General features: G+C 42.4%; 1 protein-coding gene across 6 annotated transcripts in view; it reads left to right on the top strand.

Annotated features, from left to right (window-relative positions):
- The window catches only part of CUEDC1 (CUE domain containing 1), a 122,015-nt gene that overhangs the window by 11,823 nt on the left and 93,246 nt on the right, over positions 1 to 16,946 (top strand). For 2 of the 6 annotated variants that reach the window (XM_050929597.1, XM_050929599.1), the window contains exon 1: positions 14,504 to 14,666. The exons of the other annotated variants lie outside the window; for them this stretch is intronic. The gene's annotated coding sequence lies outside the window, so the exon portion shown is untranslated. Of the gene's footprint in view, positions 1 to 14,503; positions 14,667 to 16,946 lie in introns of those variants that run through there. 6 annotated transcript variants of the gene reach the window in all.

The raw sequence follows: 16,946 nt of genomic DNA, 5'->3' as shown, positions 1-16,946 counted from the left end.
GCGATAGAAGGGGTTTTCCACTGCTGTAGTAAATCTACCCCTTAAGAGGTGGTAGCCAGGTTGATAGACTGAGCTGCATCTACCGCAGGGGTTAGGTTGACCTAACTATGTCACACAGGGCACAACATTTTTCACAGCGCTGAGGGATGTAGCTAGGGCGACCTAAGTTTTAGGTTTTGACCAGGCATAGTTCTTCTCCTTCAGTAAGTCCTGTGATCTACAAATCAAAAAATCTCCCCTGTAGTTTCACAAAGGAATCCAGCCATTGTCTCCAGCTGACATCCACAGCTCCAGTCCCCAAGGTAAACAGGGCACCAAATCACATGAGCACACTGCAGTCGCTGTGTAACGGTTTCTTGGTTTCCCCAGGCAATGAGAAGCAAGCTTGCTGTCATCTGTGGGATGCTTGTTTCTGCATGGAGTCCTGACTGATGGGGGATGCTTCACCTTTTTATGGTTCTCCTTTCCCCCACACAAATGCCCAGAGGCAGCACAAGTATTTCAGATGGCCTTTGCCTTGGGGATGGATGTCTTCAATTTACTAGCTATACGAGATGTCAGCTTAGTGTTTGGCCTGTAGTAATTTATCTCTCTCACTCACACACACATACATAAGCTGTCAATGAGAGTTAAGAATAATCTTCAGAGTGGTAGCCATGTTAGTCTGTATCAGCAAAAACAACAAAGATTCCTTGTGGCACCTTAGAGACTAACAAATGTATTTGGGCATAAGCTTTCGTGGGCTAAAACCCACTTCATCAGATACATGAAGTGGAAAATACCGTAGGCAGGTATACCAAGAGGGAGTCAGTGAGGCCAACGAGTCTGAGTCTGACTCCAGTGAGAAACTGCAGAACTGGAATTAATTTGCAAACTGAACACCATCAAATTAGGCCTGAATAAAGAATGGGAGTGGATGGGTCACTACAAAAACTAATTTCCCTCTGCTGATACTCGCACTTTCTTGTAAGCTGTTTGAAACAGACCATCATGATTGCATTGGTTTCATTAGCACTACAAAAGTGATTTTCTCTCCCTTGGTTTTCACCCCTTCTTGTCAGCTGTTGAGAATAGGCCACTTCCACCTTAACTGAATTGACTCGTTACCCCTGACCCCCACTTGCTAAGGCAACTCCCATCTTTTCATGTGCTGTGTATTTATACCTGCCTACTGTATTTTCCACTCCATGTATCTGATGAAGTAGGTTTTAGCCCATGAAAGCTTATCCCCAAATACATTTGTTAGTCTCTTAAGAATAATCTTGAGGAAGCAAAAGACTTCTCGAAGGACTTTGTCTTCACTAGGATTTAAATGTGTCTTGTTAGATTTAGTGGACGTGTTCTAAGACTTTGTCTAGGCAAGGATAAAAAATATGTTGTTAGGATGTGTTAGTGAATGACTTGTCTATGTGGGTAAGTAACACCAGTTTAACTTAAATCAGTTAAAATGGTGCAGATTTTGTGTGGACATTGTGATTTCATTGTAGCTTCAACCTGCCCTTAAGCATAAGTGATTAAAGGCCAGTTTATACTGAAATAAGGCCTATGGTGTAGATTTGCAAAGGCACTTAAGGATGCAGATGGGGTCAGGTTAGGTGCCTTAACTCCCAGTGAATTCAATGGGATTTAGGTGCCTAAAACATATAAGCAAATTATGAATCCCACTAGGTGGCTATAATTATTTATCTTTGTAAATCTGCCTGCAGGCACTTAAAAATTATGACTCAGTGGAAGTCAGTGGGACTAAGGCTTGGTCTACACGTAAATTAATGTCAGCATAACTATGTTGGTCAGGGGTGTGAAAAAACCACCCTGACCAACATCGCCCACAAAATCCCCAGTGTAGATGTAGCTATGTCAATGGAAGAGGCCTTCTGTTGAAATAGCTAATCTAGTTGGGGAAAATGGTGTTCCTATGCCACTGGAAAACCTGCTTCCATTGGTGTTGGTTGTCTCTCCACTTTGAGGCTATGCCAACAAAAGTGAGTTAAGCTAAACAGGAACAAGGCACTTTTGTTCTGGTATAAGAATGTCCACACATGGAGTTATACAGACACTGCTGTTGTGCTTTAAGTTCTCACCCTACTTGGACAGCTTGAGATAGCACAGAATAAACCTGATGACACAGGAGGTCCCACCCAGTGCTGTGTCCTGTGTTTCTATGTTAACTTCCAAGTGTATTCAAGCCCTTTGTCGAGACCAAACTTAAATGAATAGAGAAGTTGGGTTTTGGGGGGAGGGGTGAAGTAAAAAGAGAATGGAAACAGTACTGTAAATAAAGGGAAATGAAAATACAGTGATTGTTAACCTGCTTCTTCTCCAGTGCTCAGACTTTCCGTATTTCTTCTCCCCGCGCACCCACACGTCTTCCCATATCTGAGGCTGCTCCATCAGCAAACATTGGCCTTAAGAAAAATAATTCTCTCACCATCTTCTTTGCAATCAATGAGTAAATATCACACTGCTACACCCCTCTCACTTTTTCAATATTTCACAGGGATTAGATGGAGATTTTGGACTTTCTTGTATTCTGTTTAGAGTCTCATGAGTCACATTGTGCTCATCACTGCTTTATTGAGTGATGTGGGGGGCTGAGGTTAGGCTGCTTCATCCAGATTTAGGCACCTAAAGCATAGCCTCATTGTCAGTGGTGCTGACAACACACAGGCCTCACTGGCCACGTGAGGTGTCTAAATTTGGATTTAGGAGCTTGATTCCGGCCCCCAGATGTGATGATGGCATCTTTGGCGATTGCAGAGGGTGCTGAATATGTAAGCCCTTCAATCTATCCATTCAGAGCACAGACTGTGTGAGCTTTTGCAGGCCTCACTCCTGATCTGGAGGAGGGGTGAGTGAAGATTTCCGTCTCTGTCCTGTTCAGTCCTTCTTTGTCTCCCTTCCGAATTTGCCAGGCGTGCTGCATCCATTTTGGTGGCTTTATTATGCATGCCTCCCTACTAAGGTTGGGACTCGAGACCATCCATTTGTCTTAAGTAAGTGACCAACGTCCATCAGAGGGATGACAGTGTTCTGTCACTACCACCTTGAACAGCATTTCAAACAGTAACCTCAAGGGTGGGTGAAATGGTTCAAAAGATCCAGAAGTTACTAGAGCTCAGCTGCATTTGGGTGCCCTGAGTAACACTTCTCACATATGTTTCCAATTAGGGTAAAATATCCTAATCAGGTTAAGTGCCTCATGTTGTGAAAATATTGAGCGAGGCGAAGACAGATGTAAAGATTCTGCAAAGGCAATTTGGGGGGCTTGAGCTGCACAAAGAATTGATTCATTATATTCTCTCCTAAGGGAGACAGAGAAAATTTAGTCAATAAAATCTGACATTTCTTTGTGTCCACAGCTCTGAACACTTCTGTAATGGCTGCAGATATTTACACTGTCTTTTCAGCCAGATGCCTTTGCTGGCTGTTTTTATCTTACAGATCTGCAGAATGTCTTAAATCCAAAGTAATTTAAAGGCGTCACCTCACTAGTGATTCTGGTTTTTTGGTTTTTTTTTTAAACTGGGATTGACTGTTAGCTTCATGCCTTCTCCTGAGCTCATATCAAGCAGTAACGTAACTAGTTCTGCCTGCTCAAATCTCAGCAATGTTTAATTTAAATCTAATTAGCTGAGCATGTGGTCAGGTTGTCATAGCATGCTCCGATGATCTTATTGTCAGTGCGTGTGGAATTCTGCAGTAACTTAAGGCTTCTTTATGTGGCAGGTAGTTTGAATGTGCTACAGGAATGATAGCTATTAATTTATACAGTTTGGAACGTACTTTGTATTTTATTAAAATGTTAAGATCAAGCCTCCCCCCTCCTAAAAAATGGCATCAGTATTAAGAGCTTCTCTATATACACAAGTTGTACCTCTTTAACTATCCTAGGATAGTTAATATGGTACAACAACCCCTCATATAGACACAGTTATACTGGTATATAAGAGCTTATACTGATATAGCTATTCCCACAGGGAAGGGAAATAAAGGTATGAAGAACCTTTTATACTGGTATAACTGTGTCCACACTAGGGATTGTACTGGTATAACTGTGTGTTACCAATATAATCAGAAACTGAAATAGCTGTACTGGTACAAAATCTCTCCAGACCAGGGCTAAAATATATAATGTAACAAATAACAAAACTTCCCTAATTTATGCTGATTGTAGCAAGGGCCTTTTATGAAAGAATTTCAGTATTTGTACTGACAATGTGTATTTATTTCAGCTTATATAGTTCACCTGTCATTCAACCTTGAGCATGTCACTTCTTGCCTAAGTGCCTTTATTTTCCCTCTCACCATTTGTCTTGTCAGGGTAGGCAGGCCCCTGCCCTTGGAACACCTAGGCTATGTGCTCACTGTGAAGAGGTGTGTTTTCACATGGAGATAGCAGTCCCGTTATGAAACCCTAGTGGAGACAAAGCACAAATAGATTTTACCTCAGTGTTGTTAGACGAGATCGACCCTATGTACCATGTGGGGCTTACCTATTTGTATCTCTACCCCTGCAGTAGCAAGGATTGACCCCTGTACTGCTCTTGTACATGGCAGGTTCTCTTTGGCTTGTAGGAGGAGTGGAAAGTAACTGACCAGGGTCATGTCAGATCATTGCTGTTACTGAGGGGTTATGTGTAGAAGCAGCAGCAAAAGCATGATCCCTTCCCATGAGGCCTTTCCAGAGGGAAAATAGCTCAAAACAGCAATTCCTATGCCCATTTTGAAAAACCCTCCTATTTTCCTATTGTCTTCACCTGATTTGCTGCATCTTCCATGGGAGCCAGCCATTAGATGTGTGTCTCACCTCTTCTGACCTGCAGAAAATGTGAACCATTGACCTACAGTTGAAAGGTTCTGTGTCCCATTACTGATTGTCTCAAGCCATCTGCCATTCCCCACCAAAAAAGATCAAGCTATAGCGAGGGCCTGTCTACAGTGCCCCACAGTTCTGATGATGGGGCTGTGACTAGCCGTGTGCACCAAAGTGCTGCGCTGTAACTCCCCACTGTGGATGCTGCGGGTGTAAACCAAAAGGTTCCTAGTTTGCGTTAACATTAATGCGAACAGGGAACCTTTTACTTTGTGCCCGCAACGTCGAGGTGGGGGAGTTACAGCAGTGCGCACCAGTTTTTCACACCAGTGTAATCTCAACTGTGAGGCAGCGTAGATATAGTCTAGATGCAGTTCCGGCATCCCCTCTCCCTCCTTTTCTCATTGGTCAGACATTCCATCATGAAATTCAAACTGCTATACTTTGCTGCATGGATTTATATAATTGGAAAACAAAAATGATAAAGCATTATGAGGACATCCTCTCATCAGTTAGATCAGCCTTCATCTAGCCTAGTATCTAGTGCCTTTACATTTCAAAGGCTTTCTCTAAGCAAAGCTTTAAGAATTTGTAATGAAAACTAGATAAAAAAGTGTTTGTTCCTGCCAAATGGTATTGTTCACAGATTTATGTAAAAATTCTTGCCAGGTGGGAGGAGAGGTATTTTTGATAGCTGAGCATCAGAGATCCTTAAATGTTCCTCAAAAGTTGTAGGGTGTTATGATAAAGGTGACTGGTCCAATTCATAGTTTGGGGGTGGGGGCAGAGGTGGGAGGGGAGTATATATAGCTCTTACTGAAGGGTGCTTATCATCTATGATGGGATCAAAGAGCCTGATCCAAGCCCATTGAGGTCAATGGAAAGACTCCTGTTGACTTCCGTGGGTACGGTGGATTGGTCCCTGAATGCATTCCAGCATTTTACGTGGAGGAAAAAAGGCCATTGAAAGCTCTGCTAATTACCTATAAAATTGTGGGGCTGTTGCTTGATTTTGTGCTTGTGCCTGAGGGGACATTAATCCTCTTTGGAAAATCAGCTGCATTTTTTTTTTCCAGCAGGTGAACTTTAGAAAATATGCTCTTCAACTGGCAGCAAAGGCCTGGCATGGATTTTTTTTTCTTTTCCCTTTAATCAAACGTTATATTGATGCATTACAGAAGAGGGATTTAGTGTTTCAACATTTGTCCTTGCAGTAATTCAAGCTGAGGGGTGCTTTGTGGCAAAGCTGGTTGCCATGGTGAGTCTTTGCTTCAGCAGCTTAAACATTCAGACTAAAAGGAGCCTTGTCTCTAGTAGTGAACTATTCCATGCTCTCTCCAACCCACAGTCAGCTCGAACTGCATATAGGTAATTAAGACTTTTAGCTGCCTAAAGGCCTTTAAAGTCATAGGTTGCTGTTTAAGGGGTTCTTGTGCATTTTTGAAGGCTGATCCTTAAAGAAAAGTCCTCTAGAATTTAATAGGGATGAAACTGAATTGAATTTTATGAAGAATTTCTACAGTTCTGTAGAAATTACTCTGAAACCCTACAGGCCTAGATTATCTAACATTAGGCTTCCATATTTGACAAAGTTCTTATCTAGGCATCCAAGTAAACAACCTAATTTTCAAATGGGCAGAATGCTTGGCAGCTTCTCTTAAGTCAGTCCTTCTGAAAATCTGCCTTCTTGCTTAGGTGCCTAGATATGGATTTAGCCAAACTTCAGGTGCCCAAGGTGCTTTTATTTATTTATTTATTTTTATTTATTTTTGGAACAAAACCAATAACCTAAAGGACTTGGACATCTCCCTTCAATTCCTTTGAAAAAAAACCATGAAAAAAACCCAACTCTGCCATAGAATTTAATAGAAAATGAGGTCCTTTCTGCAGGATTTTTAAAAAACATCCTCTCTTTTTTTTACAGCACAGTTTGAGTGCTCTGTTAAGTTTGGATTTATTTAGATAGAATTTATGGAAAGGTGATCTTTTTCTGGCAAGTTAAATGACTTTTTCCTGAAAGCTATTGATGTTAAGAGCTTCTAGGACATTGAGTTAGGAGGTATCTTTATTTCATACTGTCTCTATTTATTTGTTTTGATTGATGAACTTCTCAATAGGTGCCCATCACATGATATTGACTCCCATTATGCACATTGTTACATAATATCAGGGACTGCTGATACCAGTTGAAAAAACAGATAAATACTCACCAGCAAGCATAATTATAAAATAATACTTCTCCATTCCCACCCAGCAAATGTATTAATTCCCTCAGCCCTCCTTGTGGGTCTTTTGCTCTTTACACTACAGATTTAATATGAAGGAACTACAGGAACCCAATAGCATCCACATAACCATATTTACTGAATATACACAACATGAAAGAACTAGGTAATATAACTGTGGGAAATGGTTTTTCCTTTCTGTGAGAAATTTTGAAATTTTTCCCATCCCAAATTGAGACAAAAAGTCAATCTTGAGAATTTTCACAAGTGGAAAATCTGAATTTTTTTTGGATTGGGTCAATTAAAGCATTTTGCTTTCAACCTTTTAAACATTTATTTTTATTTTTTATTTTTACTATAAATCAACTTAAATTTCAGAGCAACTTTTAATTTTGTACCAAGAAATAAAACTTAAAAAAAAAATCCAAACAGGATGTGTTGACCATTCGAACATAAGAATGGCCATAGTGCGTCAGACCAAAGGTCCATCTAGCCCAGTATTCTGTCTTCTGACAGTGGCCAATGCCAGGAGCCCCAGAGGGAATGAACAGAACAGGCAATCATCACCAAGTGATCCATCCCCTGCCACCCATTCCCAGCCTCTCGCAACCAGAGGCCAGGAACACCATCCCTGCCCATCTTGGCTAACCTTGGCTGACCGTTGCTAACCTTTTTCTTCTAAAAATTTTTTGAAACGGGAAATTTTAAACCTGCCCTGTGAACAGTTTTGGTTTTGATGAATTAACATTTTCTGACAAAAAACCCATTTTGTTAAAACAAATTCTCAACTAGCTCTACTAGCTACATAGACAAACTATTGCTCTGACTGGATTTTGTCAGCTTCTAAAATAGAACACGGTGAATAGCACTATAGGGCTCACTAACTATTTAAAGGGATATTACCTATTCTTATACACTACATTCCTTCCTGTAAACTTGCGTTTTGCAATGTCTTTGGCAATTTGAGAATCTGATGCTCTTGTTGGGTGAGGAGCTCTGTTTCCCTGTTGCCTTGATGAGTATATTGTTGGGTGCCTTGGATTTTAAAATATTTTATCAAAACACTTTAACTTTTAAAAACAAAATCCTGCTAATAAACATAGTTTTAATTGTTTGCTTTGGACACATTTCTCCCTCTACTGCCAATAGCATCAGTGGAAGACGAGTGCTCCAATAACATTTTGTTTTGAAAAAGATACATTTAGAAATGAGCTACAAACCATCCAATTGTCTGAATGTTATTAGTGAATTATCTGTGTATTTACATAATACTGCATTATTTTTGGGTGACCCAGATCTCTGATTATTGATATGTTGGCATGGAATTTGCCAGTGTGTGATTCTAACTTGATTTTCTTTTAACTTGATGAGACCTAACATCCCATAGGGAGCTGCATTTCCTACTCTCCTTTATATGTTCTGATGTTGAAAGAAAAAGCAGAATTCTGGATTCAGGCCTTATTGTTGGAAATTTCTACAATTCTGTCAGTTAAATGAGGTATTTACATGGCCCCCTCACTGCAGTATCTGAGCATCTTATGCACATTTATGAAAATATCCATGCAACACCCCAGTATGCCCCAAAAAACCCAAGGCACAATTAGGTTATGTAAATATTTCTGCAGATTCCTACAGAGCTTCAAGTCCCTGTCAAGTTGTCATTAGGCTCTTGAGGTCTCAAAGATCAGAGCACAGGCTCTGACATGGTAACAGAATCCTAATTATACATATAAAATGATGGGGTCTAAATTAACTATTACCACTCAAGAAAAAGATCTTGGAGTCATTGTGGATAGTTCTCTGAAAATGCACTCAGTGTGCAGCAGAAGTCAAAAAAGCAAACAGAATGTTGGGAATCTTTAAGAAAGGGATAGATAATGAGACAGAAAATATCATATTGCCTCTATATAAATCCATGGTACGCCCACATCTTGAATACTGCATGCAGATGTGGTTACCCCATCTCAAAAAAAGATAAACTGGAATTGGAAAATGTTCAGAAAAGGGCAACAAAAATGATTAGGGGTATGAAACAACTGCCATGAGAGGAGAGATTAATAAGACTGGGACTTTTCAGCTTGGAAAAAAGACGACTAAGGGGGGGAATATGATAGAGGTCTATAAAATCTTGACTGGAGTGGAGAAAGTAAATAAGGAAGTGTTATTTACTCCTTCTCATAAAACAAGAACTCGGGGTCACCAAATGAAATTAATAGGCAGCAGGTTTAAAACAAACAAAAGGAAGTACTTTTTCACACTGCACACAGCCAAGCTATGGAACTCCTTGCTGGAGGATGTTGTGAAGGCCAAGACTATAACAGGGCTCAAAAAAGAACTAGATAAGTTCATGGAGGATAGGCCCATCAATGGCGTTTCTAGCCCCTGTTTGCCATGGAATGGGAATGGACTACAGGGGATGGATCAATTGATGATTATCTGTTCTGTTCATTCCCTCTGGGGCACCTGGCATTGGTCACTGTCGGAAGGCAGAACACTGGGCTAGATGGATCTTTGGTCTGACCCAGTATGGCCGTTCTTATGTTTTCCCTTCTCCCCCAGTTGGGAGCAATGCTGATGATCCTTAGGGTTTCAGCTACCTGGTATGGAGAGCTAATGTTTGATTTATGCAGTTGTTTGAAATGGTCTTTATTGAGCTTTGCAAGCAGTGAAAAAGAAAATGGGTCAAAAACGCACAAATGGAAGTAGTGATATTTACAGCACATTTGTGAGTCATGGGTGGTGATTGAATGGTTTTAAGACTGAGTACAGGTTGAAGGGGAAGTGATTTGCCCAAGGTCACACAGGAAGTTGGTGGCAGTCAAGGCTGGAACACAGGTTTCCTACTGCCAGCCTCCTGTGGTCAATCTGCTAGACCACATCTGCCCAGAAAGCCACCCTAACTGCCTTGTGCTTACTAGAGGCTAATCAACAGTGGGTAGTAGATGGCTGTGGGCCATAACTGTGCCTCAGGCCTCAGTTGTCTATACAGACTGTAGTAAGAGGAAGACACAAACATTGGAGAGCTTGAATATTTCCTTCCATAACTGTCACAGTGTAAGAGACAATGTGTGGCCAGACCGCGGGGCATAAGAGAGAGATTAGAGCAGTGTGCTGTACATACAAAGACTCTAGGGACGTAGCAGTAAGAGGACAGGGCTACATCGATGGGGAAGGCTGCGTAGATGGGGAAAGTCAGTTCCCTGCATTGCAAGGAAGAGTCAAATGAACCAGAGCTTTCCCCAGCCACCTGGAGTTCAGTTTCTATGATGTGCCAAGTGACCTCAACCCCAAAGGACTTCATTGTTAGTTGAGGCTGTTCAGCACTTTGCAGAGTGGGGCCAGATGAAGGTACCAAAACACACTTTCAGAAGTGCTGCCTGCTGGAGAAAAGATGGATTTCCTGAATAAAAGGTTAGAGAGAGACTGGGTTTTCTCTGTCTTCTTATAGTTCTTATCAGCCTTATTGTCCTTTCACATTCCCTCTTTGATTTCTTGCTAGCTACAACTTTGTTTTACTAGATGTTCTTTTCTTAATGCACATTTAAAAATCTAATTAATATGCTTTACACTGAATGTTCTGAGAGCATTATGAATGTCTTGGAGGTTCTTGAACAAAAGTAATCTTTGTGTTAGGGATTTTGTCCTCGGGTCATCTCATCTTTTTGAGACATGCGAGCATCTTTGAAATGCGGGGCAAGAAGCAGAGTTTTCAAAGAATACACATTCTTCTGTGTGTCTGCTTTGAACAACACATTTTCCCACATGAATAATGAAGCTCAATATTTTCCAGTGCTCAGATTGCATGTGAAACATAAGAATTAGGGTAGGATTGGCAAAACACAAGCAATTTAGGAGCACAAATCTCACTGAAGTTCAATGGGGTAGATTTTCAAAGGCACAAAAGGGAGTTAGGCACCTAGCTGACACTTGTCTTTGAAAATCTCACCCAAAAGGGTGCGATTTTCAAAAGTCCCCAAGTCCCATGGGCACAAAACCCAGTGGGATTTGTGCTTCTAGATCACCAGGGTGCTTTTGGAAGGTGACTCCAACATTCAATCTGAGATCAAGATACAGGAGTTTCATAGAAAACAGATGCCTGCTACACTTGTGTTTTTGTTTTGCTCAGCCTGATTTTTCACCTTTATAAATGTTCTCCCTGTTTATCAAATCTAGGCTATCTCAGTGATGTTTCCACAGGGTTTAAAACATTGAAGACATCCTCCAATGTTTTGGGTCATTGGTTTCAATGACCCGGGGGTACTGTACTACTTCACCCTTCCATAACACCTTTCAGCTGAGCAACTTAAACCCCCGATAGACATGGTGAATAGATCCTCACCATCACTCAGTGAGGTAGGCCGCGATAATTATTTCTGTTGTGCTCATAGGGAAATGGAGGCACCAAGAGGCTGAGTGCAGTGCCCAGGATCACATAGGATTCCTGCCATTTTATGGTTGCAGAGCACTGTTCATCCCCAAGTCTCCCTAAGTGCTTCCCAAACCATGGGTAAAATTCACCCCTGCACAGAGGGCCCACAGAAGCCTATGCATTACTTAGGTCCCATCTCTTTGGAGAAGTTCGTTGGTTGAAAATCTCTCAGTATTGAGAGCAAATGCATGGGGATTGAATACAGGAGCCCTGAGTTGAAGTCTAGTGCTCAGACCCCCAAACCACGCTTCTCATTCCTACATTCCCTCACAACAGCTTCTTCCCTTTCAAGAGTGCTCCCAAGCCTACCTTCCCTTGGAACTCTTCCAGATTCCAGCTAGTTTCTCCTTCCTGAGCTTTGAACTCTCAGGTGCTGCCTGTGAAGTGGGTCAGCACCTGCCCTCGGCGAGGGAGGAGAGCAAGTGTTTCAGGGAAGTCCAAAGTGTCCAGATCAGTGTTTGGAGAAGCTGCGTCTTGTTGGCATCACCCTGTTCCTTTCGTGAGTTGACTGTGGTATGGACTTGTGTGTGTGTGTGTGAAAGTGATATTTTCAGTGCTTGAAAACTCATGAGAAGCTTTTTCTTCCCTCTCTTGTATGCAAGTGTCATAAACTTCTAGCGAATTTCGGTTCTACCAGTTTATCTGCTGGGCTTGTAGGTGTATTGAAATTGAGCAAGGACTTGGCTGTGTAAATAATGGAGTATTTCAGTTTTTTATAAGCAGTCATTCACGTGGTAATTTTATTGATTGTTTTTCCATTCTCCTCCTAATTAGGTTTCTCAGCAACAAACAGTTTTATTTAAATCAAAACAGATCCTTAAAAAACAACAACAACATTGCAAATCTTAATCTGAGCACTGGTGAGAAGTGTCAGGTGAACGGCCCTGGAGGGTAAAATCCTACTTATCAGGAGAAGAGGGGTCTGTAAGTTTGGCCCCTGAAATTGCCCTGCTATTAGGTGCATCCAGGCAATTCAGTCTACATTTGGTCTTTGGCCTCTGTGCTGACAGTGCCAAGTCAGTGAGGTTGGGGAGCAGTTCACGCCAGTTGAGATGATGGTTTATGTGGTGTGGACATTTATCCACTGGGAGCCAAACTGAAATGGCCAAAGTCATTTTGCCTAGCTCACTGACCTGGCTGGATTTGAGCCAGTGACCTAGAGGTGAAAGACACACAGAGCCAGATCCTCCAGGGTACTTAGGCATTTAACTCTCATTAAAACCATTGAGATTTAGGAGCCTAAATTCCATGAGGAGCTGGGCCACACACTGTCTCTCATTCTAGGTCAGGCACGAGTTATTGGGCTAGCTGCAGGAATTACTAGATGAAATTGTATGGCCCATGTTACACAGGAGGTTTTACTAGGTAATCTTATGGTCCCTTCTGCCCTTAAAATCTGAGAGTTCCATTCAGTGCTGTAGGTACTTTTCATGTATTCTTTTCACTTGCTCCTTGTGATAATCGGGGCAGCGGGGTGGGCACCCAAAGTACTGCTGGAGGGTCAGATAAGCCAACGGATTCCTAAAATGCAACTGCTGGCCTCTCTCTCCCTGTAAGCACAAGGTGAGGGCTAAGGTGGCAGATAAACTGCAGCCTTTCATCCCTCTGCCTCAGAATACTTTCTCTTCCTTTATCTGGGAGATTACAAGCCCCAGCAGGTATTAGCACTGTGTTTATTTGCCATCTACAAAAACATTCTCAACTCTCTGTCCTTAGGTGCAGCCTTCCAGCATCTGGCAAGTTGCCATCACACCGCTCAGTGTCACATTTTGATGTAAAAGTCCCTAGGATCTTTTTTCATCAAAGCTGTAAAGCTTTGACCACCAAGATAATTTCATTTGGCATGAAAAGAACTGGGGGAGGGAGAGATTCTATGCATCCTTGGCCCAAATGCAGTCAGAAATGAAGTTCTTGCAAACCCCTCAGAGTGTTGCTGGCTAGTTATAGCATGTGTTAATTATAGCTCCCACTGCTGAGAGATTGGGATTGGGTGGAGAAGCTGTGTGTCTAGAAAAGCACTCAGGGCCTGCCTTTTTCCAGAGGTGCACTTCAGCTGCAGTTGAGTGCTCTGCACCTTTGACAAGCAGCAAGCCCAGAACATCTAAACAAGAGAGGGGGAAGGGAGAGATATAGGCGGATTCTAAAAAGAACCGCCTTTAAAGTGATATTATTTGTTAATTAATTTTCGTCCTTGCTAGTGTCCTGGCTTTGCTGCTAACTAGCAGTGAATGGTAATAGAAAGTCATGGGGAGAGAAGCCAGTTTCCCATCCCAGTGCTGAATGATATGAGGGTCAGCGTGGAAATGCCCAATAATGGGGCTTTCTCGCTTTAGACTTGCCTGTTAAGGATAAGGTTGTGGGGCTTCTTCTAGGGCTGCTCCTTAATTTCCCCTGCGGCTAACTCCTTCTCAGTCTGCTTGAGAGAGAGGGTGGGAGGAGAGGAAAGTGCTGGATGTTGACAGAAGTGTTGGTAGATACCTTGGGTTAGCAAAATGGACCCAAGCCACAGAACCTGGACCCAGGTCCAAGATCAGGTAATGGGACCCCACCACCATATAATTCGGGAGGTTTGGAAACCCAGCTTTTTCTATGCGGCTTGATCTAGCCCTTCAGAAATGTCCACTAGAACAGCAAGATGAACTTTATCTGCCTAGTTCTTCCTGTTGTCTCTCTCTCTCCTCATTGCGTTTTGTCAGCCGCTGAAGAAGGCAAGGAGCTGATTCCTTGAGAGTCAATGTATTGAGTGCTCCAGTAAACTAGAGAGGAAGCGAATCCCTCCCACTGTGTCACATCCACCCTGACTGCTCTGTTTTAGCATCCTCTGGGCAATTAACATGCTATGCTGGCCATTAGACATAATCTGAGCCTGGGCTAGGAGCCAGGAATGCCTGAATTTCAGTCTCTGGTCCAGTGCTGGCTCTCACTGTGACCTTGCACAGGTCACTCAGCCCCCAGTTTCCCAACTATACAATGGGGATAATTGCCTCTGTGTTATGATGGTTAATATTTATAAATGTTGCAACTTTCCCCATGTAGGGATCATCAGCAGGGTTTGAACTGAGAAACTTCAGCACCAAACCAGAGATCTTGGCCATTTGATCCTAAGAAGTAACTCCCATCAGCTGGGAGCAGTAGCAGGCAGTTATCCTCTGTGGATCAGCTACCAAGGGGAAGGAATGTGAAACACACTGAACAATGGGTAACATTAAGTTATTACATAGTAGTTAAAAATGAATGTCTTTGGGTACCATAACTTTTCCTTGTTCACTGTATCCAGTTTATAGGCACACCTGTATCAGGGCAGTTAAGATGCCAACCAAAGAGCGCAGATTACGAGGAGGCTGTCCAGAGTTCTAATCAAAGAATGAATTACAAGTTCTGACATGCAGTCTTTTTAACTGACATCTTGCATGCCCAAGCCACAGCAAACCTGGCCTTCTTTTGATTGCACCATGGATGCTGATTCAGACTGGGTTGAATTTGTTCTTAGCTCTTATAGATGACTGACTTGTATTACTCTTGTTTACAGTGTGTATACCCACACAGAAAGGGTGCTTTGAACTCATACACTTTATGCAGATAAAATGTCTTTTGACATTGATGGGAGCTCTACTTGAACAGGGAATATGGGATCACGCCTTTATTCTTGGTTTATGTTTCTTTTTACATCTTGTAACATTGGTATTTTTTTAAAGTCCCAACTCCTGGAGACATGGGATTGTGTAAAGAATCTCAGGTTACATTTAAAAAAAATCAATTTCTAGCCCTCATATTTGCTGTGAAAGACTCAGAAATGTGACCCCTAAAGGCTCAAACACCGGAAGGGTTTTTGGAGTAAAGAACCTCAAATTTGTTGTTTTTTAATTTAACCTTATGCCATTCTCATGATTCTTTGGGGACCCAACACAACTTTTGAACATTTGGGGCTGGCAGTACTGCAAGAGCTATTTCAAAACAACTGCTTTCTCATGCTGGTCCCTCTCATCACTAAGCTAAGTTTTGTTCTCTGAACTCCTGGATGATTTTGGTACCAGTTCTTATACAAGTGAGGGTCTCACCACTCTGGCTACAGAGTTTTAGAGCTGCTGAACATCCACAGCTCCAGCTGAAGCCAATGGGATCGTCAGGGAGTCTGCAATTCAGGCTCCTAGTGCAAGCAAAGCCAGGTTTTGGGGCCTGCAAAGCCCACTGCACAGGTCTTCTCTCTCACCCCATCATGAATCTGGAGACCTACCATTGTCAAGGGTAAATTTCAGCTTTCATTTAACAATGGCAGTAGATCTTGGGCCCTTCTCACTAAGATCATAGTGCTAGAAATGGCAAAACTCATGGCTGGTGAAAGTGTCTATAAGCTGGATACAGGAAACAAGGGAAAAGCATGGTACCCCCAGTCACAGGTAATTCTGTCTGTTTTAACCCCGCCACTCAAGGTTGGCCTTTGGGACTTGTGAAATCCATAGATTCCTTAATTTTTGCAGAAAGGTTGAACATCTGACAGTTATGTTAGGGGCTAATGCAGCATGGTCTACCATCGATATTAGGAGAGCTGTTGCAAGTTTCCTCCCTGCAGCTGAACTTAGACTGTCAGGGTTGGAAGAGACCTCAGGAGGTCATCTAGTCCAACCCCCTGCTCAACACAGGACCAATCCCTAAATCCCCAATTGGCCCCCTCAAGGGTTGAACTTATAACTCTGGGTTTAGCAGGCCAATGCTCAAACCGCTGAGCTATCCCTCCCCCCTATTGAGCTATCCCTACTCTGCTAGGCATTTAGTATGGCCTCTAGCCACAAAAGGGCAGCACAACAGCAGGGGAGACAGTGATACCGAATGGACAATGTGTAGTACTTGAAAGCAAGGAACTCCTAGGTTCTGCTCCTAGCTCTGACACAGATAACTTTATTGGAATTAGTCATATCGCTTAATCTTTCTGTTGTAATGGCTACAATACTGCTTGACTATCTCACTCGCTGGGGGTGTGTGTGCTGAAATTAATTGGATATAAAGATCGCTCTAAGTGCTAAAATGCACCAGAGAGCACACAGAAACATCCAGAGATGGGTGACCTCATGGCCCCCAGACATCTAGCTTATATGGACAATTGTCTCTAGACAGAAATACTTGTAATGCTGGCAGCTATGCATGTACCTCTGCAATTACAGCTGGACTCCGCTTTTCCTGCAGTGAGAAGTTGGGTAAGACTGCCTGATGCGTGCACACTTTTAACGTGGCTTGAACCAGGTAAGCATAGGACTCCCTCTCAGAGCCGTCAAATCCTAATGCCGTCATGCCATGCAATCATAGGGTAAGATTTTCAAAAGCACTCAGTGTTGGCCAGACTGTAGTTCTATAGAAGTCAGTCAGAGCAGAGTTAGACCAGTGCTTAGTGTGTTTGCCTCTAGAGTCTAGTGGACAAGAACTGGCTGTTGTCTGGTGGAAATGGGTAGGAAATCATTTTGTAGGTCTGAGCACAACTGCTAGA

The sequence above is a fragment of the Gopherus flavomarginatus genome, chromosome 19 (assembly GCF_025201925.1).
Source record: "Gopherus flavomarginatus isolate rGopFla2 chromosome 19, rGopFla2.mat.asm, whole genome shotgun sequence".
Lineage (NCBI taxonomy): Eukaryota > Metazoa > Chordata > Testudines > Testudinidae > Gopherus > Gopherus flavomarginatus.
Note: the sequence above shows the minus strand (reverse complement) of the source record. Positions and strands in the feature narration are given on the sequence as shown.